The sequence below is a fragment of the Neophocaena asiaeorientalis genome, unplaced genomic scaffold (assembly GCF_003031525.2).
Source record: "Neophocaena asiaeorientalis asiaeorientalis breed wild unplaced genomic scaffold, Neophocaena_asiaeorientalis_V1.1 scaffold255, whole genome shotgun sequence".
Taxonomy (NCBI): Eukaryota; Metazoa; Chordata; class Mammalia; order Artiodactyla; family Phocoenidae; genus Neophocaena; species Neophocaena asiaeorientalis.
The window spans coordinates 1,225,065-1,245,203 of record NW_020175398.1 but is presented as its reverse complement, the minus strand read 5'-3'; the positions used below and the strand labels follow the sequence as shown (position 1 = coordinate 1,245,203).

The following is a 20,139-nucleotide window of genomic DNA, read 5'->3' as shown; positions in this document are numbered from 1 at the left end:
AGGGTATGTGTAAATGGGAGGGGAAAATGAAAGAGACAAGACTGCTGGAGACCAAAAACATGCAGTCATGTGAAATTTGATCCAATTTCACTCTAGGGTGTTATTTTGGAGCTATTTATAACTTTTTAACCAATAAATAACAAAAGAAAATCTAACCCAAACTATCCTCCTTTAAAAGCTAGACCTGAAGAAATTGACATTTTTTTTTCCTTTTTAAGAAGTTACTTTGTTTCCTTAAATGGAAAGTTTTCTGTGGTACATCTTATTTTAGAATCTCTAACTTTATCTTCTCTTTTTCCCTACCTAAAAAAATTTTTGAACTGTTGGTAATTTGTGAATTTTGTTATTTCTGGCCTCATTAAGATTGGCCATTAGTGTCAAATGCTAAAGGTGGTGATTCCAAAGGAAAAGGAATGGAGTCGCATGTCCATATAACCCTTAGAAGCGCACAAAGATGAACTGAAGGAGAGGCAAGGGGGGGGAGGGGTGGAGGAGGACAAAATCTCACTGTAGAAGCAGATAAAATGACAGGAAGACTAGAGTTGCCATCTGCTGGAGGATAGAAAGAATGACATTTGACACTCACTATTTGCAAGAGCGAAGGTAAACTCAGTCAAAATAATAAAACTCCAAATACTGTGTACTGCCAGTTAAAGGATAAAAAATTGGGAAAGGGGTGTTATTATTTCAGCATGGCAGTCTTTGAATAATGTAGAAAATATATGGGGGGAGTAAAACAATAGCATCCTCTTTTCTTAACTTGCATTCTGCATGCTCTTAAAAGGGATGATGAATACTGCTTTATATGCTTTCAAATGCCAGCATGTTCCTTCAACGTGTATTTCTCACTTTCACCACTGCGACTTTGAAAATAAAATTGATGATGGGGTTTCTTCTATAAGGATGCCTAGTCATTGCTTCCAGATTTTCTTTCTGCTTATGTAACATGGCCAAATGCATGAAGCTTACTCAAGTTCAATATAGAGAGCACTGGACTGGGAGTCAGGATGGACAGGTGGATAATCTCAATTTGCCTACCAGCCACCAATATAATTGTAAGCCAATCACTTTATTCCTCTGGGCCTAGGTAGTTTAAGCTGTAAAATTATAAATGATATGGAAGATGGGCTGCAGAGTTTAAAGGATCTCTGAGGCCCTTTTTAGTTCTCAAATTCTGTGAATCTATAAGCATTTCAAACTCATTCCAAGCTCACTTATAACATGAATATTCAAGCTAAATTCTTATCATTGCTTCTACGGAATGCAGCAAAACAGTATCTAATGGCTCGATCAATCAGCCAAAACCATCTTCCTTACCAATGAAGGGAAAGATGTCTTCCCCCTTTTCATATTGTAGAGAAAGAGCCATTTATTTAAACTTGCTATCTCTGACACTGTTCTTGTGGCAGCAAATGCCATAGAAAGTTCCTGAGGGGGGAGGGATAAATTAGGAGGCTCGAATTAACATATACACACTGCTATATATAAAATGGATAATCAACAAGGACCTACTGTATAGCACAGGGAACTCTACTTGATATTACATAATAACCTATAAGGGAAAAGAATCTTAAAAAGAATATATATATGTATAGAATCCCTGCATCGCCACGGAGGTTTTCTCCCTCAGCATCACCCTAATTGCTTTCTCCACTCGGAGTGCCCTGCCCTGAGGCTGGAGCCTCTGTACCATTAACCCTTTGAGGCCACATGGTCTGTAGATGGTGCAGAAATGGGGTGGGGGTGTTACTAATAATGCCACCTTCATTTAGCTCCTAGTGTAGGCCCTAAGAAGTGGAAGAGTCCAGTGTCAGGAACCCTGTGGGCATGCTGTGCATCCTTATATAGATATAGATATATAAATTTATATATATAACTTGAAGTATAGTTGACATGCTGTAAATCAACTATACTTCAGTTTAAATTTTTTTTAAAAAAAGAAAGTTCCCTGATGAGGAAAAAGATCCATGAAAACAGCTTCAAGAACCACAGAGTTAGAATAGCAAGCAACCTAGTAGATCAGAAGTGGAAACTGAGGTTAAGGAACTCATCCATACTGGTTTGGGACCAAAATGGATTTAATCATTTAATTGGCAAATTCTTCCTTACCCGAAACAAACCCATCCTTCTTTCTGAAGCTCTAAATCCTGCATAACTACAGCATCCAAGTCAGGATACGCTTCCTCTCCAACCAATGCTTCTCCAGCCCAGAGTGAGTCCTCCCTCGTTTGGAAACACTGGTGTTTAATATTTAAATCCCTCACTTATCAATGAGCATAGATGGCTTATTATTCATTTATTCATTTGACAAATATTTAATGAACACATTTTTGAAGGCTTACGTTCTTTTAGGTGGAACAGAAGAGTTAAACCCATTTTCACGAAGCTTATATATTAATGGGAGATGGGGAGAAACATATATAAATAGGAAAATATCCAACAGTAGTATGTGCCATGGCAGATCATTAAAACAGGGTGGTATGAAAATGATTTGATACCTTTTTTTAGATTGAGCGTCAAGGAAGACTTCTCTGAGTAAGCGCCCACTAAGTGGGGACTTGAGTGACAAGGAGATGGCTCTTTCTAAAATGGTACAGAATGGCATTTGGGGGAAAGAAATCAAAGGAAGAAATGAGGCTGGAGTAAAATCAACAAGCGGGATAGTGAGGAAAGATGAGGTGAGGGAGGTGAGCAAGATGCAGATGATTGGGGGGTCTCAAGGTCACGCTGAGAAATGTAGATTTTATTCCAAGCATTCTGGGAAGCTAAGCAAAGAACTGAGTTCTCTTTTCATGTAAATCAGTCTTCCTGACCTCCAAGGGTTAACCTCTTACTTTTAAAATTATTTTTAGAAAATTTCTCACGACTCCTAGGAGGCCCAAACCTTTGTACATAGAAGGCTTTTTAATAAACTGCTGCTGATTGGCTGACCGGTTGGCTAGTAACATGAAATCTTTAAGTTAGATAATATTTTAAGTAGGAGCTTCACCTCGGGGCAGTCAGAGGTCAGGATGATTGCAGCCCTCAAACTCAAATCCACAGGAAGGCTGAAGAAATGAGCTCAGCGTGGAGGCAGCTGCCCTCAGACACAGCCTATGACTCGCAGCCCTGATGTGTGACAATGCCTCACGCTGCCCGTTAGGAACGAAGGGAGCACCTTTTGTCGCCTCGTCACAGAGCAAAGCAAATCCTCCTACTTTGAAGAGAGGTTCTCACAGGGTCTTTGTACTCACGTGTCACACAGCTATAACTGAAACTTTGGAACAGGTATATCTGTAACAATTCATGGTGATCACGCTTAAAAAAGTATCTCTGGGTAAAACAGCAGCCTGAATAACAGGGAGGATTAATTCAGAGAGGTTATTCCTTATTTTCTCTTTTAATACATGGCCCATATTTATATGTTTTTCTTTTGACTGGACAGCCATCTTTAACTGCAGCTTTAAGGGAAGCAAGTATAATAAAGAGATTGTTAAACATTATAAAAACAAGAATGCTTCTAATATTAGCTGAGAGTAACCTGACTTATTTTTTACCCTGAGCTACAGAAAAAGCAAATCCCTTGTAATTAGAAAAAATAGGGGAGAGGTCATCGTCCTCCTTCTACCTGGCCGCTCGTGGTCTAAAGAGGTCCTCTAGGCTATGACAGGAGGAACATATGTCTTGGAAACCCAGGTATATGCCAGCATTTTTAAAATCCTATGTGATACTGGGGGTGCTAAGAAGTACATATGCATTCACTAATAGAAGAGAAAAAGAAAGAAGAAAAGAAGGAAGGAAGGAAAGAAGGAGGGGAGGGAGGGAGGAAGGGACAGAGGAAAGAAAGAAAAGAAAGGAACTGGCAGGTATGGAACACTGCAAGAGAGAGATCACAGATGAGAGACCACCGGTGCTATTTAGAGGCAGAGACCATAACCTCCCAAGCACAGAGGACAGTGCCTGGCGCATGGTTGGGGGAGAGGGGATAGTTGGGGGAGGGAGAAAGAGAAACGTGGGAGGGAAGGGTGGGGGAGAGACAGAGAGAGAGAGAGAGAGAGAGAGAGAGAGAAAAGTGTGGGTAGAGAAAAGAGGTGAATTTGAGAGACAGCAGGCAAGCCAGAAGGAAAGAGAAATAAGAGGAAAAACTAGAAATGAAGAGGAAACAAAAGAAAACATCTAGGCAATTATTCCCAAATTTGCATGATTATCAGAATTAACCCGAGGGGATCAGCCTCAAAATACCGATTTCCAGGCCCTATCCCAGATCTATTATTTCAGAAGCTGGGGGTGGAGTTGAATTGTAGCCCCGGAATCTAACAGAAGTCAAACCCCAAAGCTCTCCGCAGGTGATGCTGATGTGCAGGTAGATTTGGGAACATGCTAAGGAGAAGAGAGGAAAGATGTGACTGGAGGGCAGTAGAGGGGCTGCTGCCTGCACTGAGCCTGGAGGTGGCAACTGTGGCGCTGCCACAGGGCACCCACTTGTCTCCGAGCACATGGCTCATCTACAAGAACCAGAGTTCTTCTCCTGGTAGAAGTGGTACCCAACTTCTGTTCCCACATGACATGCCCTTCAGTGGCGTTTGGAACAGCACGTGGCTGACCACGAAGGGAACTACTTGGGAAGCGGAGTTCTCCTTTGCCCGTGCCCGGGGGCGGGGAAGCAGCTCTGGCCGGCCAGCCAGCTCTGGGGTTGCCAGGGGGCCCAGGGTGGTTGTGGAGTTTGGCCCCGGATTAGCGCCGATTTGTGAGAGAATCTCTCCCAAGTGCGGAGGAGCTAGCAAAAGTGACTTGGTCTCGGAAAACGACCAGGTGGCAATGGCAGCCATCTAGCCTGACACGCATTTCCGATCGTCATGGTAACGCGCGCAGCGGCCGGGATGCGGCGGGGGAAGCGTGGTTGCGCTGGGACCTGGTGGGCACTTGGGGCCGCCACCCCCTCCCCTCGCGCCGCCCGGAGCCGCTGGAGCCCGGAGGCGGCAGAGCCATGCGGGGAGCGCTGCCGCCCAGGCAAGGGTACAATTGCCTCTCGGGATGCAGGCGACGTGGGCCCGGATTATGTGTTACTATGACAATGGTAAATAGGTTCACTGGCTTTCAGAGAAGTGGCTACGTGCAGTTTGAGCGGCGAAAGGCACAATCTCCCTCCAGTTCCAGAACACACGTACCCATTCATGGGTCTGTTTTCACATCGCAGAAAACGAGGGGCTTAGGAAAGCCACTGAAACACTTAGTTTTAGTCACTGGGCATTTTCCTTACAGTGACCTATACTGAATTTGATTCAGTGGCTCCAACTAATAATTTTTTTTTTTTTTAAAGCCTGGTAGTAGAAAGAGGAGAATGAAGTATGCTTATCAGATGATAATTAATTTGTTCTCCAGAAAAAAAAGAAAAAAAAGAGCTAAATGTCCCGATAAAGTGGTTCTGTGAAATTCTATACATACCAGGAATGTCTCAAATATCATCTTTTAAAAAGACAACCACATATAAAATTGTGATTGGTTCTGCTGTTGCTTCCAACAGGGATATCCACTCTTTTCTGAAGCCTGTTACACCTTTCAAAAAAGTAAACTGGAAAATGCAGAGCACCTTCAGAAGGGCTATAGCTTTTCCTAGAGTATATATTATCTACCATGTCAGAGCCAGCCTACAAAACATGTTAGCAGAAATAAGGTATTGATTAAATACAGTCATAGTAAACATGAAACTTACATTAATATTACCCACCACTGGGGATTTAGCATTTCATCATCCATCAGAGCCTACGAATGCATGTATACACACATCTATAAACAATAAACCTTGCCACAATTAACAGGATTTATATAGTCTTTTAAATATTAGAAAAGACAGGTTTTTTAAAGCCCACTATCATATACTTAAAAAAAAAAGATATAGTAATTATCCTTGGTTGTGGTTCATTTGCATAAATTTTATGAATTCATTATATACCACAAATTATTTTAAAATATGCGGTTCAATAAACAAACACACTCAAGAGAAATCACTGGTTGATTCTAACACACTTCTTTCACTTCATTCCTACATGCACTTTCCCCAGCATCTGTACTTTGTCCAATTAATACTCCCCTGGGTGTATTTCTGTTCCCACCAGTCAGACTTGGTCCAGGACCTCCTCACTTCCAGTCATGCCTGGAGAACCATCATAATATGCTTTCCCTTGTGCCATCTCCCCCATTCCCCCACCACGTGGAATCACCAAACCCTCTCAATTCAAGTCACACTTTCTTGTTTGTCCAAGAGGCCTTTCCATTCTACTCTAACCATGGTAAATATTTACTTGGTAGGTTTTGAGTTCTTCCATGTTATGTCAGTTATGGACTTTTCTTATATTGATTCTTTTATTCATTTTTATATATGAGCATGTCAAAGAAACTACTATGCTGAATTTATCTTTATGTCAGCTACAGTGGCTAGCACATTTAAAAAAATACTTGAATGAATGAATGAATGAATGAATATTAATGTTCATAAGGCACACTGAGTCCATAAGGCACTGAAAGGGATGGGATCTTAGAACATTAATGAAAGGGATCTTAGAACATTAATTAGAACATTAGAACATTAATGAATATTATTGTTCATAAGGCACACTGAGTCCATAAGGCACTGAAAGGGATGGGATCTTAGAACATTAATTAGAACGTTAGAACATTAATGAATATTAATGTTAGAACATTAATTAGAACATTAGAACATTAGAACATTAATGAATATTATTGTTCATAAGGCACACTGAGTCCATAAGGCACACTCTGATTGACTCAGCTGCTTAGAGGAATTCCTATGGTTATCTTCCTCCTCTGCCCCTTCAGAGACATCACCTCCCTAACGGAATGAAATGTGGAGATGTGGTTTGTATCCTGATTCAAATATACTTCAAAAAAAAAAAAAAAAATTTGAGGGATAATGGGAGGTATCTGAATATGGACTGTGTATTAGTAATATTAAGGAATTATCATCTATTTGCTAAGGTGTGATAATGGTATTATGGTTATAAAAATGTTCTTTTTTTGAGATGTATATTAAAAATGTTTAGGAAACTAACAGTATATGTATCAGCAAGTTTATTTCATTAAAGTTGTTCTATAAAGCAAGAACATTAATCCCATTTTATGGATGAAGAAACTTAGGTCCTGACAGTTAACATACACATTTATCCTTGAGCTGTTTAAAATTATTAAATGGATGAAATATAATTCCCAAGATTAAGACAGTAGGTAAATCTCAGAATCAAAGCAAAATTATTCCCCGACATTCTGATTATTACTTTAACATGCAATTCTTCCCTTATCTGTTCCTGAACAGTTGGGTGGAAAACATTGCCTCATTTCTTACGAGCAGGCTAGAGGAAGAGCTGCTCTCCCTGCTGCAGAAGAGACCCAGTTCATGAGTTGTTATTGTCTTTATACAGAACATCAAAAATTTCTGGAAGGCTTTTAAATATGTTTCATTTTAACCCTCCTGACACCACTGCAGTCAGGTAGGTGGTAAATGCCATGTAGTTTACTTTACAGATCAAGAATGCTTATGACAGTTGGAATGATGTTCTAGCTGGCAATAGAAACAGAGTAGATAGAATCCTGGAACTGGAGACCCAGATACAGCATTACTATAGCCACATCAACAAAGTCACACAGTATTGCTTTCCTTTTTCAGCTCTCAGGGTTTCTGAAAGAGCAAAACCATCAAAATAAACAGTACTTTCCTTTCCACATTGGTTGAATAATATCCTGAGCGGTACACTTGGATCTCAAAAAGATTTCAGAAGCCTTTGCATTGTTCATAACAACTATAGGAGAGATGTACTATTCACCATATTATGTAATGAAACAAACTTTGGGCTCAAAGGGATGTGGCAAGTTTGGCAATATGCCTGTTGCATTTTGTGAAACAACTATTTAGTTGTTTGAAACAAAAACAACAATAATAAAATGGTTGGTATCCATCAGCCCTTGTTAGGTCATTGCACTGAAAGGAAGTGGTTGAATTCCATTAAAATCATTTCAAATTTGCAGGCATCCTTCAAACACCGATTATACTGAAATCAGGTAGATGAAATTAAATTCATTCAGAGAATGACTTATCTTTAAAATAAGTAATTACCCATACAGGGTTATTACTATCTGAACATAGTTAAACTGTGCATATGGTCAAAGGAACTCAAGGCAACTGTTTGAGTAGAGAGGGCTACAACCAGACCAGGCTCGTGTCTGTAATAGGGTTTGGTGAAGGATGGGATTCTCCCTTTGACAGCAGCTCCCAAAGAATAGCACTGAACCCCTAACATCCTATCTTCCTTTAATCACCAGTTATGAATTGTTCAACAAACATCCATCAACATTAGCGGTACCATTCTGATACCGCTAATGTTGAATGTCTAGTGTACTAGTGTAAGATGCAACAACCCAATAAAGGTAGAAACAGGTATATCTCCTGTCTGTTTTGCTCTAAGGACTGGGAGAGAATCCCTGCCTAGCTGAAGGCCCTGTCCAAAGGCCTGGCTTCAAGAGAAGGATCCAATATGATTTTTTTATTGGTTTTGTATTTACCCTGTTTCAGTCTATAAGTGGGGGGCAAAAGTGCATCACAGTTAGAAGACCACCCACCACATAAATAGGTTAGAACTAGAAGCCTCTGAAATAAGCTAGCAACACCTTTATACTGAGTGTCACCTTCACTTTCCAGCCCTTGTTATGTACTTTAGAATTTACTGATTCATGAAGGTCAGAGCTGAAAGGGATCTTAGAAATCCTCCCAACCAACTTCCATTCTCTATATACAGAAGAAATGTACCCTAAAACCACAGAGCTAATAAGTGGCAAAACCGGAAATTAAACATGGATATTCCAACTCTATGATCAGGACACACCACTACACCAGAAATATAATCTGGATTTTGCTCTTGAGAAACTTCAACCTAGGAAATGTGGGAAAAAATAGGGAAAGGGGCTTAGAAACAACTAGAGAGCAACTTTAGACAGCATGTAGCAGAACATTTAGTTTGTAGATGAGTCATAATTCAAAGAAAGTAGGGATTAATATGGATTTCTAGGACTGTGATTCCCCACTAATGAATGAAATCTTCAAAGAATGGAGTACTATCCAAAATGTCTTATACATCCTAGTACTTAGCACAGTTAATGAAAGAGTAAGTACCCATGACATGGTAGTTGAATGGACGGGCGGCTATATGGATTTGTGGATGGATAGTCTGGAGAATGGATGTCCTCATAAAGGAAGTGGGATTTAGTAGGGTTAGAATAAGAAGGACAGTGTAGAGGCTATACAGTATTGAAATGAGCATTATTTACTTAAAGGATGTTGAAAAAACAACTTACTTGCAGCAGAAGACACTTACTAGGAAGTAGCATATGATGAATTTAGACACTCCATCTCAGTATCACACAGCTGATCGTCACCTATTCTCATGACTTTACTGGATTATGTTTAGACTGGTGCTGTAAGTGCAGGGAGAGTTTGAGAAACTTGTTGATGAATCCAGACTCCCACACACAAAATGAGATTTCTGAATGTGTGTGGTCGTTGGTATGCTGTCCCATTCTTTTTCTACACAAATAGCAACAGATGGTTGGAGGGTGCCAAGAGGAGTGGGAATCCAGGAGGCAAATTTAAATTGCCCCACCTTCTCTTTTGCTGGGTCTCCTCTGGATGAACCCCAGGGGGAAGGAAGATTGTCGAAGAATTATTTGGCCAAAAGACTGACTGGTATGCAGCCTTCTTAGGTGCCCCATACTTGGATCTAGGGAATGTAGAAACATCTCTTATCACCAATACCAGCTGTGTTAAGTAAGTGGCTTAGGTTTTCGATGCCTTGATTTCCACATATATATTGGGAAAGTGGTAGAATCTCATAGAACTTTTAGGAATAAATGGACTTAATATATTAATGTGCTTTACTTTAGAGCCAGAGATATCACTCTATAAGGTTTGGTGGAGCTGATGAGGAACTGATGAACATTTATGAAGTGAAGATTTATCAAAAGGTACATCGACCCTTTAAGGAGGTTATCTTGTGTCCAACATTCCTCTTGTGTCTCCAATCCCATCACACAGGATCCAGCATGCTAGCTATTTCACATGTTCATGAACATAGGCTTGTTTTGGCCTTAGGGCCTTGGCTCTTGCTATTCCCTCTCCTTGGAGTTCACATCTCCTGGAGCTTTAATTGGCTGCCTCCTACTCATTATTCAGGTTTCAACTCAAATGTCACCTCCTCAAGGAAGCATTGCCTAACCTTAGATAAAGTAGGCCCCTTCCCTCAATTTCTCTCATCCACATGGCTCTATTTTAACTTTCCCTAGCTATTCGGTATCTAAAAATTACCTTATATGTCTGTTTGCTTACAAAGTTCCTCAGTCTTATTCAGAGACTAGAATATGCCTGCATATGTTAAGTGCTCAACAGATATTTGTTAACTCCTAACTGGTGGGCTGATCGATTGACAAGAACAGGGCCCCAAAGCATATACATTGAAAACAGTATTAGTTAATAGCTTCAAAGAATAAGTAATTCTCGTCTGAAAAGAGCAAATACCCAAAGCAGACTTCATACAGAATGACAGCAGTAGGCTTTAGTGGAAAATTTCTCTCTCTCTCTCTTCTCTCTCTTTTTCTGTTCAGCCTTGAGGTGAAAGGCAAACTAAAGGAGAGTGTTGGTCATTGTAACCAGGTTCCTTCACTTAAAACAAAGTCAAAAGTTGAGAAAAGCTCTAGGTCCTTTAGATGCCCATGTCTGTCCTCAGCCTGGTGAAATAAACTTGTATCGTGGAGAGCTTAGCCTCTCCTACATACTCCCCTGCCTCACTTCTGAGGTCCGAAATGAAGGGAATTCAACAAACTACAGTAATGCTTGACTTAGACCAGTGACTTGCACATGCTAGAAGCTTAATAAGTTCCACTGGTCTTATTACTTGTATAAAGGCCTAACAGTACCTAGGGACCTGTACGTTTCCTAGAGATATTTAACTTGTGGTCTTAAGATTGGAGCATCAATTTTTCAACCTTCAGAAAACCAAGATCCAGTTAAGCAACTGCTCAGGAATATAAAAGTTCAGTTTAAATAAGTATGTGCCTAGCTGTTTCTACTTTAAAAATTGTTCTAACGTCTAAATGGTTCTTCCCAGTTAAATACGATATTCTTTAATATTCATGTACTGTTATTTTAATTTTAAATTTCTATTTTTATAGGCAAAGGACAATTGAGCAGAAAAATGTTATACCCTCTCTCTCATGCTGTGAAGCAACCTGTTTTACTGTTTAAGCCTGTGTTTGTTCTGTTTCAATTGTACAGAGGAAACAGTTCTGGCGCCTTTAAAAATCAAAGATCTATCACTCAACAGGAGAACATAGCAACCTAGGAAAGGGAATTATGAGGAACAGAGAAAAGACACAGTGCTTCTAAAACCTTACCGGGCTTATGAATCACCTAGGAATCTTGTAAAAATGTAGATTCTAATTCAAGTATATCTTGGGTGGAGTCTGAGAGTCCGCATTTCTAACAAGCTCTAGGTGATGCTTGTTCCGCTGGTCCTTGTGTTTAAGGATGATGCAGTTTGGGTCACGTGGCTCGAGAAATAAAAATCACTTTAGAGCATTTAGTATTGTACTTAACAGTTATAGTAAAATTAAGCCAGTACTATTTTATTTAACCTACAAAAATGACCCAAAATTCTTCCTCATCCATGCAGAGATGAAGCCTCTTTCTCCTTTCCTTGAGTCAGGATGACCACATGACTAGCTTTGGACAACAGACAATAGCAACCTGCTGGAGGCAAGACCTGAAAAGTACTTGTGCACTGAGACTTGCAGTCTCCTGCTGCTCTTAAAACCCTTCAATCACCACACAGTTGCACCAGAGCTAGCCTTCTGGAGGATGAAAGGCCGCATGGAAGAGAAGCAAGGTCCCCCTGCTAACAGCCTGCCAATCGCCATCCCTTTGAGTGAAGCCATCCTAGGTTATACAGTCTCCAGCTAATTCTCCAGTTAACCACAGTCAAGCTGGCTTATACAGAAGATCTGACCCAACACACAGGACCATGAGCTAGATAAAATGATTGTTGTTTTAACCACTAACGTTTTTGTTTGTTGGCTTTGTTTTATTTTTTTCATGCAGCCTCTAAGATATGAACTGATACTTAAGAAGGAGCAATAAGAGTTTAAGTCAGAGGTGCATAACACCATTTGTGCTTATGATTCTTTTTCCTTCTCGTCTTCATTCTACGTGGTATAATTTTGGTCTCATATAATAGAAATGGATATCAGTAGTTACTGCAATAGAATTTGAACTATTTTTCTGTATTATAATTAAATTTATTTTTACCTTGTATTTCACTATGTTGAATCCTCCTGTTTAGAAGTTAAGTCACGTGCCCAGGTCACACAGTTTGTAAATGGCAGAACCCTGTTATAGCCTAGCACAGAGTCAGAAATTTCAAAAGTTCCTTGCAGTAAGTTATTCAGTGTCTCAATTCTTCTGCTAAGATGCAAATACAGAATTACATTCTGAAGGACATGATCTCCAGCCCTCACCTGTTTCATGTTTGAGAAGGTAATGCTAGGCTCAGTTACAAAGGAATGATCTTACACTGATATGAGATGCCAATGGCAAACCCTCTTGGGGGAAGGACTCAACATCAGCCAGTCCTTGACCCAGAGTCCTTAGACAGACAGCACTGGTGTTGCACTGTTCCTTTGCAGGTTTACTCACTGTTGGGCAGCCTCTCCCAATGTTGATGGTCCTTGACCATCTGGGCTCATCTCAAAACCTGTCAATCTCCACCATATTTTTTCTTTTTCACAGCCAGGTGAAATACCTATTACTCACAGTCTCATGGCCATGACTATATATTAAAAGCTGCTCACTACGGACTTGGGCAGTGTTCCTTACTTTGTGCCTCCTATTGAAGTGACCTCCACCTCCTCTGCTCCCTCCTATTCTTCCACGTTGAGAATCATCACGTTAAAAGAAGCTTTTCAAACTGGTATTCCACAAGCTGAATAACGCCTGCAGTGTCACTTGCTTATGAATAGCATAGGATTCTTAAAAATTAGAATTTGAAAGCCTTTAATCAAACCATGTACTTTGCAGATAGCACAGGCCATATACTCCCTATCACCCAGCTGCTTCCCACATCACAGCACCTTACCAGACTGCAAAGGCCTCTGATTGTACATCAGCTGTATGCTAATCTTTCTCGTCGAGAATTTGCATATACTGCGACCACTATAACTACCAAGCACGTTCCAGGGATTCCCTGATCTTTAGATCCAGATGTAACCTCTGTCCACATCTCTAACTGCTTACTCTTATTTTTTATTTATTTATTTGGCTGCACCTCACAGCTTGTGGCATCTTAGTTCCCCAACCAGGGATTGAACCCGGGCCCTCGGCAGTGAGAGCTCGGAGTCCCAACCGCTGGACCGCCAGGGTTAACTGCTTACTCTTATTTTTTATTTATTTATTTGGCTGCACCTCACAGCTTGTGGCATCTTAGTTCCCCAACCAGGGATTGAACCCGGGCCCTCGGCAGTGAGAGCTCGGAGTCCCAACCGCTGGACCGCCAGGGTTAACTGCTTACTCTTAGCTCTGTAAGTTAGAGTTTTCTTTCACATCTTATTCTTCCTTTCCTCCCATCTACCCTAAATCAATCCATTCATTGAAATCATCTTAAATTGTTTCTTGGAAAAAGCACCATTTAAAAGATTGTCAATCCCATTGCAAAACTATTTTTGTACTTATCCTGTCATGTCCATCTCTCATGTTAATATAGTCAGCCTCACACAATATCTCACTTGGGCAGATATGGGAAGCTCCCAGCTGCTCTCCTTGATTTCAGTATCCTTTTCCCTGCCCTTCGTGTTCAAGACCATCATCAGGATTATATTCCTTGTACCCACATTTTGGAAATCATAATCCAGGTTGAAGGTCTTCCCAATCTGGCTCTGAGCTAACACTCCAGTCTCATCTCTCCACAATCCCCTCTCTTTCATTCCTGTGCTCCAGACACCATAAGCATCTCAGAAGCCCCTGTAGTTTTTTCACAGACTTTGCCTAATGACCGGAGTGGCCTCCCTCTGTCTATCTGGTCAACCCCTCCTCCTTTTCTCCCACCTCCTCTGACTGTCCTTGCTCAATTAGCTAGAGAAATCTCTCCAATCCCAGTTCTTGCTTACATCTCTGCCATAGCATGAATCATACTGCCTTGTTACCCATCACCTCCACTCCAGATCTAAGAATACCTAAGGCAGGCACCACTTTTTATCTAACTTTATCTCATCAGCTAAATCTCCATTTGACTTAAACTAATGAAAAAAAATAAGAACTGCAACAGACATTTATGCTAAATTATTAAAAGGTATTCTCAAGGTGCCTGTGAGAGATTAAGAAGTGGTTCCAGAGAATGGGAGATGATGGAATAAAGACATAAATGCATCCAACTGGTTAATTTACTACAGAAGGCTCACTGCTCATGGATGGTGGGGGATTTCCTATACAAACTAGATCTGTGAAATGAAGCCACATATAAATGGCATTAATGTGTGTGACTTCGAAAGTTTGCACCTTCCTGGGTTAATAATTTGTGCCTATACGTCAATGTAATATAAAGGCTTTTTATATTTAGCTCAGATTCCCCAGGCTATTGATTAGGCAAGAATTCAAACCAGTTAATAAAGTTGATTCAACAAGAATCTCTACAAAGCCAGCATTGTGCCAGACTGCACTAAGAGGAAAGGGGGCAGGTTTATCACTGTAATGTGGCAATTCCAATGCTCTTTGTATATGGTTTCTCATATATGATAGTCTTTCACATCTTTAGAGGTAGATATTAAAGGAGACTAAAAGCAGGAAAATAACAAGTCTTTCCTTAAGGAATTTCATTTTACCTGCAAAGACAAAATTAGCAACATCTGGAAAACAAGATAATTAAATGCCAAGATGTATCAGGGACAGAACTTACTACAGAATCAAATTGGTTCCATTACTTGTGGCTAGGATGAGGAGGTAAGACTTGCTAATACCAAGCAGAAGAACTATAGTTGTCTGGCTATCCCCATAAATTCTTGGGGCCTGACAGAAAACTGATTCTTGCACCAGCATCCTGTTACAGTGTTTGAGATCTAAACCTTAGAATCACTTCTTGGTATGGTGAGAGCCAAGTTAAAGTCAAATATACCTATGGGTTTACAATTAAATAAATGCTTCCTAAGCTGTTTTGGCACATTGGTTTGATGTTAACAGATGTCCCAAATAAGTGGGTGAAACCATGAAAAACAAGATTTCTCGTGATTGAGATAGTGTGTTGTGAATCGCAAAGAACAGAGTCTAGTGCATTTCACAAATATATTTAAACATTCTTACCTCCACAGAGTATTTTAAGTAACATGGCATTAAACTATTTTCAGACATTAAAACCTTTGCAAAAATAATTTGGCTGGACAGCCACTTAATAAGATGCGGCAATGAAATGCTCGTGAGCTCCCAGAAGGAACACTGAAGACCCCAAAGCCCAAACCTCCACCTGCCTCTTCAGGAAGGAGGGAGGAAATGGCAATGGGAAGGAAGGATGGTTCCAAGGCACCAAGAACAGATTCCGACAGGGATCTCAGTCGGTGCCCCAGCCAGATGAAGGAAAGGGAACCAAAAGATGTTTCTATCTGTGTTGTAATGGAGTTTCTCAAGGAGAAGAAGAAAGCAGCAAAAGAGATATTGAGGGTGAAATATGTACAACCTTTCAGGGGGATAATCTGGCCTTATGTATTGAAAGTCTTTTAAAACTCTCCACTCTTTGAATACCAATACTACTTCTGGAATTAAAATTTAAAGACACAGTTGCCTAAATGTACAAGGGTATATGTCCTAGTCTGTTCAGGCTGCTATAACAAACTACCATAGACTTGGTGGTTAAACAACAAACATTTCTTTCTCACAGTTCTGCAGGCTTGGAAGTCCAATGTCAAGGCACCTACAGATTCAGTATCTGGTGAGAGCCTGCCTCCTAGTTCATGGACATCCGTATTCTCACTGTGTCCTCACATGTCAGAAAGGGCCTGAGAGCTCTCTGGGTCTCTTTTATAAGAGCACCAATCTCATTCATGAGGGCTCCACTCTCATGACCTAATAACCTCTGGCAGGCCCCACCTCCGAATACCATCACATTGGGGATTAGGTTTCAATATATGAATTCTGGGGGGCACAAACATCCAGTCTATAGTAGTATATGTATGAGGAAGTTCATCCCAGTCATTTCATAAGAGCTAAAAACCATAAACAACATAATTGGTAAAAAAGGGAGATGGGTAAAATAAATAGAATGGTCTGTAGCCATTGAAGATGATCCTATCAATTTGTATTCTGGATATGGGGATATATCAACAATGAAGAAAAATAGTTACAAAGTAATATGTATAATGTTATCATATTTTTAGAAAATATAGATATATGTGAAATAGTAAAATTCTAAAAGAATATGTACCCAAAACTTAATAGTTTATCTCCAGGTGGTTGAATTTTAGGTGACAATCTTCATTTAAAATATTTTTTCTTGCTTTTTTCTCCCATTTTTCATTTTTCTATAATAAAAAGGTAACACTTAGACATCCATGAGAAATGCATACAGATTGACAGTGATAAGAAAACTGAGGTGTAATATAAGCCAGGAACTGCCTAAGGCTAGCATGTACAAGGGCTTTCTATACTTACTGCCTTACCAACAGTAAAACCAAACTTTATTAAGAGTCCTACTAAGTGCTAAGTACTGAGATAGACACAGACTTCGCATTCTACGTGTTTGAAATCTAACAGGACAGAGAACAAGATTCAGAAGACGTGAGGTTTTTGTCCAAATTCTAGCACCCATCTTGGGCAATCACTTAACATTTCTGGCCCTTCAATTCCTGAATTATAAACTAGGAAATTAATGATACTTGAGTTACTTTTTCAGGATAGAATTTGTGAGTGCTCCAACAGAGTGCTTCTTAAAATTTAATTTTAACCTGGAACTAATGGTAAAATGCAGATTTGATTCAATGGGTCTAGGAAGACACCCTAAACTTCTGCCTTTCTAACATGCTCCAGGCCTGCTAGTCCTATGCTTATATTTTCAAGTTGCAAAATTCGAATATACACGATATCATTGAATTTTCCCCAAGAATCCTTTAAGATAGCCATCCTTGGTCCTATTTCACTGATAATGGAGTGACCTGTGTAGGATCAAACTGAGAGAACATGGCAAAGCAAGGAACCCCAGCTGAAGTCTTTTTATTCCTAATCTCCAAGATGTTAAGGTCCCATTCAGTTCTAAAATACTATAATTAGAAATGGCTGCCACACTCATATAAAGTGAACCACGCCAGGAGCAGTATTGGTAAAGGTAAGCTGCTAATATAGTTCAGAGGAATAAGAGATCACTTTACATGGGAATCAGTTAAAAAATGTCATAGAAGGGAACTTCCCTGTCACTCCAGTGGTTAAGACTCTGTGCTTCCACTGCAGGGGACATGGGTTCGATCCCTGGTCAGGGAACTAGGATCCTACATGCCGCGTGGCGTGGGCAAGAAAAAAAACAAAAAACGTCATAGAGGAAATTTGACATCAGCCTTGAAGGATGGCTAGAATGAAGGCAAGCAAAGATGGAGAGAGTATATACAGCAGTTAGGTATAATATGGCATGATCAGAGCACATGGCAGTGCAGACGAAGCTTATAGAGAGGGGCCCAGGACAGCAGATCAGGCCTCAGGAACTAACCCAGGTATTTATTACGAAAGTCAAAGATAACCCTAAGGTGTTCAGTCTTAGAGGCTAGGAGAATACAGGAAACTAAAGTTTTCAGTATAGCATTGGAAGCCCTTTTAAAAAAAAAATTTATGGTTCATTTAATGGCAAATGGTAATCATCCAATTAACAATGGTTATCTTCAAAAGTTATTACACTAGCTGTGCTGTCATTTCTCAAGGTTGGTCACATACCTAAAGTCATACACACTTCCCACATAAGATGTATCATACAAAGCAGACTTGGTTTATCACCAGTATTTATAAAACCAGGCCTAGGGAAAGAACTAGGTCTGGGGACCAATGGATGGTCTTAATATAGCGAATGTTTGGAAGCCCTTTACCAACTTCCTTCCTCTCCCAACACAGGTTCCATTTGTCCCTGTATATCTTCTTCCCCCGGAGAACTAGGGAATTAATCCACTCATCATGATATATGCATTTCAGTTCCCCATCATAGGTATGCCTTCATGATGCCCATCTCTCCAGTCAGTGAGCCTTGAGTCCTTAAACTACTTCATACACTTTACTTCCTTCACTGGTCCCATTTGACCTGTCAGCTCTTCACATTTGTATGTTCTAGAGACATTTACTCTCAAGCACTGGGCCATATATAATTATTACCGGCTAAGTCTCTCAGTGTCTGCTGCTCTTCCCTACCTAGAGCTCCAGGAGGAAAGCACTAAGTAATTGCATTTCTTTGGTTTACTCCCATGACTTAATATCAATGCAAGATGTTAGGTGTTGCCTTAGTGCTAACCATATCACTACCTTGTTTTAAGAGGAGGATAAGCTTGATAAGAAAAATGACCTTTTTTTAATGTGTTCCTCCTAAGTGGATCTCCCGAGAGAAACCTTACAACCCTCACCCTTTGGCCCCATATACATCTTCAGAGGTGTTCTGTGAAAGGCCAGTTATATGCTGTGTGCCCACAGGAACAACAGAGTTAATTCTCTCCTTTTGAAATTGTGACTCCCACCCTCCTCCCCTACATCTAAACGTTTCCTTTTAAAGAAAAGCCAGTGCTCACTGCTACTGAAAAGTAAAGACAACCACATAAAGACCAAGGTCCAGGCTGGAGCAAGCAATGACAGAACATTAAAATCACCACTTGAATTTGTCTTTCCTTGAACACTGCCAAAGATGACTATCGGAAGGCCAATCCTCAGAATGCATGCTCATTTCAGACTTTTGTCACTTTCACCTCTATGTTCACAAACTATTTTGACTCAAATAAACGAATTGGAGGTGGCCTTCAGTTGAGATGAAATGGGAGACGTACAACATTTCAAGAAAAAAAAACAAAAAAACAACTGCATGTGACCACCCCCCTAGCACCCCATCACAACATAAAGTACCAAGAAGAAGCAAGGAGGGTTTATTATGCAAAGGTTAATGTATCCGTATAAGGTTTAGAAGAGGAGGAATTAATTACCTCTCCCTCCTCCAAACTATACTTCTGGCCTCTCCAGCTGCATCGAGCTTGCTCTTCCACCTCTTAGTTCCAGATTGTGTTTTGGCAATCAGATCCATACTTCACGTACCCCTGAGTTCCTTCCCATTTGCTGAGTCCACGTTTTCAAGATTCTTATCCTTTCTTACCCCACTCCCCAATCCCATGTTGGCCTAATGGCTTGAGGTGCCTTTCTTGCTCAGCTACTATGGCAGTTCAGCAAGATATGCTAAATATCTTTCCCCATACAAACACGGAAAATAACAAGGGTGTTTTTAAAGTGTGTAAAATATCTCTCATCAGCATCCGACGCTGAAGGAGAAGACATTTACCAAAAGAGACCTGTGCTTAGCCCAGAAAAAGAGCTTGATCATGTATATACACAATCGTCACATTACAGCCTGATGCATTAGATGTTCTCACAAGAGAGGTAAAGAGTTATGAGAGATCAAACATGAGGAAAGAAAGAAGTTTATGTGAGCTCTTTCCTCTTTTTTACTTTTTTAGTGTGTTGGACCCTAAGAGGCATGACATTAAAACTCATGAAAACCAGCTATATCAGCCTGCTTTGGTGACTCAAAAGTTGTCGTTTCTCGACTCAACTTTGCTGAAACACTTGATTCATGTTGTTCTTATTTAACCTAATTTGCATTGATTTAATCAGGGCTGGTATGCTTTAAATACATAATAAATTGGGATTCTGCAACTTAGATGACTTAGAATAGCTAAATTTCAATAAAGCTCATTTCAATCTGTTAATGTATACGGTTCTGCCAAGGGGTTTAAAACCGTAGAAAAGATGCAAACTTGCCACATTAGAAGTGGGAAAGATTTAAAGATACCATCCAGATGAAATGATCTGCAGGATAATAACGTGAAAAGCAATATATA

At 40.2% G+C, this 20,139-nt stretch overlaps 1 protein-coding gene and 1 non-coding gene across 3 annotated transcripts in view; both read right to left on the bottom strand.

Moving 5' to 3' along the window:
* CTNNA2 (catenin alpha 2) overlaps positions 1–20,139 on the bottom strand; it is a 1,017,322-nt gene that overhangs the window by 331,118 nt on the left and 666,065 nt on the right. The gene's annotated exons all lie outside the window — the stretch shown is intronic.
* Positions 18,041–18,163, bottom strand: LOC112414120 (small nucleolar RNA SNORA72). The gene has a single exon (XR_003006082.1). It is a non-coding gene; the product is annotated as a small nucleolar RNA SNORA72 (small nucleolar RNA).